We start from the raw sequence: 6,000 nt of genomic DNA on the forward strand, positions 1-6,000 counted from the left end.
GAACTTAATTCTATTTTAATTTAATTGTCATAGAGCAGCTGTTCTTGAAATGTAATCTGGGTCCTCTGAGGGTCCCAAGACCCTTTCAAGGGTTTATAAGGTTAAAATCTCTTTTCATGATAATAAGATATGATTTGTCTTTTCATCAGGTTGACATTTGCAAACAAAATGACATGTTGCAAGGCAATGATGGATAAAATTGTGTGTGCCTTTGCATAAATTAAGCCAGTGACACCAAACTGTACCAGCAATTGTTTTCCACCATCACACATTTGCCAAAAAAAAAAAAAATTAAAAAAAAAACAGAAAAGGGTCAGAATGTTATTGATGAAGCAACAAACATTTTAAATTTTAATCAACTTTAACTCCTCATACTTTGTGATATTCAATGAAATGGAAAGTATATTCATTCATAAAGGCATGTTTGCTGCATATTGAAGTAGGGACATTGATTTTTTTAAAAAGGCTTTTTTTTGTGAATATTTTTAAGGTTCTGAATAGAACCAGCAGCTCTTTTTCACAGAACACCATTTTTACCTGAAAGATCAACTTGTAGACAAACTGTGATTATTCAGATTTGGGCATTTGCCTGAAAAACAAAGAATGAATGAGCCTGTCAAAACTGAGAAAATAATATCTATTGTTTTATCACCAACAAAAGTTTTTCCACCATAGTAGCTTAACAGCATTTTTATACTTGAAATTTTTTCCAATGAAATTGGTGAGGTTATTAACCAATGTGATTTTTTTTTACATTATGTAATAAAATGTGTCAATCTCTGGAAGATCTATATAACTCAATAAAAGCAGTCTTTTGCAAACTAATAAATGAAAATATAAAATCGTGAGAGTGTAAAAAATCACAAAACTGACCAGTTGACTTTAATAAAACAGAGTTCGTTGATATAGTTCCAGATTTCACATTACATTAACCTTTAGGAAACTACTGCTTGTCTAGTATTGGTATGGTGTCAAAGAATGCCTACATTTGAAAAGCTTGTAAAATACCCCACACTTTCCCAACTCTGCACAATTCAACCAAACAATAAATCACAACAGGATGAATACAGAAGGAAATATAAGAATCCAGCTCTCTTACATTAATTCAGAAATTAAAGATTTGCCATACTGTAACACAATGCCAATCTTCTTATATGTAATGAGTTTCTTATTATTTTAATGAAAATAATAAACATTCTGAAATTTCTTAGTTTTAGTTTCCAGTATACTAAATATTGATATAACTCACATATAACAAAAGCATTGTGGGGTCCTCTCTAATTTTTAAAAGTATAAAAAGTTTCCTGAATCTAAAAAGTTTGAGAATTCCTTCTCTAGAGGAATGAGGCAACAGTTTGGATCTCTCAGGAAACCAGTAAATTCAGAATTATTCAGATAAAATTTATTGATAATAATAAAAATAAAAAACACCTTGAAAATGTGAAAAACTGTGATAAGAATGTAATTACGTATCAAATTCTGATTAGCACATAATTTTGAACTTGAGATCTTACAGTAAATGTTTTGAAACATCTAATACACACGATACAAGAAAACTATCTTTAAATAAAAGTTATGAGCTATTCCATAAAAGTTCAAGAAGCCCTCCTTTATTCCTCACTCTCACAAAATGAGTTTAGAGATCACTTACTTCCCCCTCTTTTTTGTTGTTTCATACATTTTGGCAAGCTTCTAAATTTAGACCCTCATTTGCAAATCAGAAAGGTTTAAGTCATTGCCTTTCAGAATACCAGTCTCCCTTTTACAAATACTGGAATTTCTTTAGATTTTCTTACTTCTTCCCTTCCTTTGTTCATTCCAAAACTATTTATTGAGCAACTAGTCTCAACTGATCAACATTCAAAAAGTCGGTAAATGCAGAAACCACAGGATTGCAAGAACCATGTAATGATTACACAGAGATGAGTAGGAGATGGTCTTTAAGTTTGGAAATTTTCTGGGCAAAATATGAATATAAATTCATGCTACTATTGAATTCAAGTTTTTCAAAATGATCGCCTCACACTTGAAAATCTCAATGTGACAGAAAGTCCCAGAGGGAGTGAATTCATCAGGGAATACAGGGTTCTTTGTAATTGACAGGCAGCTGCAACTCCCCTTCTCTGTACTGTACTTGGTCACCTTCACTGGTTCAACATAGATAACATGCAGGAGGTAGTGAAATGTCTATTATGATTGCAAAGAGGAAATATATGGATCCTGTTTTCATATCTCAAATTTGTTCTTTTTTTATGGCTCTACCAACGTCATATGGAAATTTCCAGATAGAGATTGAATCCAAGGCATAGCTGTGACCCAGCTACAGCAGTGCCAGATCTTTTAACCCACTGTGCCAGGCCAAGGCCTGAACCTGTGCCTCCACAGCAACCTGAGCCACTGCAGTCAAATTCTTAACCCACTGTACTACAGCAGGAACTCCTATATGTATTTTAAGTCAATATGTAGTATTTGTGATTTTCATTAAAACAATAGGCAGATTTGGTTGTTGGCAACACTTATACATACCTGGAAATGCTATCTGAATGCCAAAAGGTCAGAGTGCATTTCAGTCACACTGTTTCATGTGGCACCAAGAAAAAACCCTATTGGAAGACATTTTCAAAGACCCCCAGATTCTCTTAAGAACTTCAAGTCTAATTACCAAGCAAGCTGGAAGTCCTGGATATATAGGCAGAAATCCACTTATGATCTTGTAGTTTCTAGCTAATTATGGAATAACTATACAGGGTCTTTTGGTTTTGTACCTGGAAAATGAATGTGCCAACTACAATATAAAGATGAGTGATGGGATGTGGGTGGAATGGAAAAGTATTCCCTTGACATTTCTCTTTTTGTTTTTGTTTGTTGTTGTTGTTTCCAAAAGACAACTCATGGCCAAGAAGTCATCTTTATTGCAGCAGAGTCCTGTGCATCATCTATGTGATGCCCCTTCTTCATCTTCTACTTCTCCCTGAGTTTTCAGTCCCATCAAAACGCAGAGAGAAACTTTAGCACCCCATATGCTACTATTTCCACCAAGGAATGTTATTATTCACCAGAAGCAGCAGTTGTATCCCAGAGCACACACGGGGAAGGGAGTCAGGCAGCTATGAGAAACAGGCCACTGTGACTCCTAGGATTTGCCCCTAATATGAGTCAATCATCAGTAGAAGAAAAAACACTGATGAGTTTCTTCTTGGACTCTTGGTTAAAATATGATTGAGTCCATATCTTACAGTCACCTCTCTGAAGATAGCTTAGTTAATGGCATTTTCAGGAAAGATAACTTGGAATGGAAATGGAAGCTTGGTCCTGCCACTGGACATAGGCAAGACATAGTCCTCTTTTTCATGGAATGTGGCACAAGGATGAAAGACTCTTAGGATAAGGATTTAGATTGTAAAGGGTCAAATCCTAACTGCTTGAGTTTGGGAAATGTATTAGCTTCTCTGAATTTCAATGTTCTCATCTATAACATGAGAATTAATGTTATCTCCTTCAGAGAGGTTTAAATGAGTGAATGGGCTTAATCCCCCTTGCTAAGGTTAGTTCCTTTCCCTTTCTTTTGAGTTGTTAGTTCTCTGCCAAAGCACTCCAAGGGCTCATCTTCCTTCTGCCATAACCAACAGATAGCCCTGCCATTGTAAGAGTGCAATAACATGTTAATAATGATTTAAATATCTCATGCCCCAGGTGGTCCTGCATTTTTAAAATAACCATGTCCAACTTCTTGGGTTAGAACATGATGGAAGATGGTATAAAAAAAAATAATAATGGGTATATATGTATGAATGGGTCACTTTGCTGTACAGCAGAAATTGAAGGAACATTGTAAATCAAGTCTACTTTAATAAAAAATTTAAAATAAAATAAAGTAAGGAATCATCTCACTCTAGTTCAATTTAATTTGACAAATAGTTGTTGAAGACAAACCTGGGATAAAGTACAGAGCTTGAACTCAATGAGAAAACACAGGGCTTAGTCTTCAAGAACATGTATGGAAACTATGGTGGTATGTGATGGGACAAGAAAGTACCTCAAGAGATGTGCACATGGCCTTGGAGTAGCTCATGGCAAAGCAGATGCCCTGGGTGTGGCTTCATTTAACATTTCAACCAGGCATGTCCATCTGCTGTGAACATATATAGTATGAGGACTCTTGGTGACTTCATGAACCACTTCACTCAAAGTGGGGCTCTGCAGTTGATAAGTGTAGTAGAGTTGCCCCATTTCCTAACTCATTGTTAGCCCTCAAGCAAATGTGTGGCAAGCCTGTGTTAGAATGTTAATATACATTAATGCAACGCCGTAGACATTTATCCTCTCCTGAGGTCAAAATAGTTTGTCTCACATTGAATTTAGAGAAAAAAAAAATTAGTAAATCTACATTGCTCCATAAACAGTACAGCACAAAGTCTGTTGCAATTCTGTGCAATTTTCTATAATCATGTATACTTAAGTGAAATTTACATTATCATTATAAGCTGCACTATGGAAATGATTCTTTTAGCCTACAGCTATTAGAACCACCCTGGTGCCAGGACCAAGTTGTCAGCACCAGGGGAAGCAATTTCACCGGGTTTCTTTTTACATGGACACCCGGCTCCTATTAGCACTTATGCCTCTTATTTTGTTTTTTTTTGCCCCCGACTCATGCAGTTTGCCTCTTTGGGCAGAAATGAAAACAATTTCAAGAATGAAAAATTTCAGCTTGTAGCTAAAAATATTCCAATTCATCAGCAGGGGAGGGAATTCCTCAGCCACTTGCAACAAAGATGACCTCTTTGCCAGGCTAGGTCTACAGCAGGAGATGTCTTCACCCTGAGCTCCTTTTACATGGGCTCAAAAATAAACAGCAATTTCCCCTAGCTGGCCTTCCTCCTTGAGTGGAGGCAGGGAAAGTCCTGTAAAAGGAAACCTTTTCCCTTTAAGCTAGAGGCCAATCCTCACCAAGTCAATTGAAGCCTCTGATGTTAGACATTAATAGCTTTTAATTGCAGGTGCCCAAGTGGACCAGTTTAGCATCTTTCAACCCTGAGGACTCAGCACATTGAGGGTATTCATATTACAAAGGTAAAGCAATGCACCATGTTATTTTCTAAAAACTAAAATCAAAGACAATTTTTCCCATATAAGCCTCTACATTGAATATACATCTCTCCCAAGGTCACAAGAATATATTACCATATTATAAGGCACCGAGTAAGCAAGAATTAGGGAAATGAATGCCAAGTCCAGGAAAAGTCAGACTTAAAATTCTCTCCTATCTTTAAGGCTGGTGGTGAAATAGCTGACCCAGCACTCTGAAAAATTGAAACCACATGGTGTCCTTACCCCAGGTACTATTAACATATGAGAAGATAACATGCCAACTCTGCTTTTACAAATCGAGAAATTGAGGCAAAACACCATAAGGAACTGACAGAAAAATTAGATTATGACCCAGGGATCTCTCTTCTTAAAAGCTCCTCAAGCTGGTAGCTTAATCAACTAGTCACAGAAGAGTTATAGAGGACACAAAATTTTAAGACATGTATTTACATGTGCAAAACTTAATTTTTTTACAAAGCAGTAGGATATCTACTTTGTCATACCACCCCTGCAGTATGCAGAAGTTCCAGGGCCAGGGATCAAACCAGTTCCACAGCAGTGACCCGAGCCATAGCAGTGACAACACCAGATCTTTAACCCACTGAGCCACTGGGGAGCTCCTAGGATATCTACGTTAAATCCCCATTGTATCTGCTGTTAGGAAATATAATCTTGATCAATTCCAGGTAAATCCAATAATATGATATTTATTGTTATAAATTCAAAATTTTCCCTTTGATTTCATCTCCCTGCAATGGCACCTGGGTTCCAAGGGGTATTGTAGGTTGTGTCCGGGGACTATAGGTAGGACAGGAAAGGTATGCATCATTTTTTTCTATGCACATTATTGAATCTAGTTCCTCCTCACTCTCACTCTTCCTCCGTGTGTGTGTGTGTGTGTGTGTGTGT

The sequence above is a fragment of the Phacochoerus africanus genome, chromosome 7 (genome assembly GCF_016906955.1).
Source record: "Phacochoerus africanus isolate WHEZ1 chromosome 7, ROS_Pafr_v1, whole genome shotgun sequence".
NCBI classification, from domain to species: domain Eukaryota; kingdom Metazoa; phylum Chordata; class Mammalia; order Artiodactyla; family Suidae; genus Phacochoerus; species Phacochoerus africanus.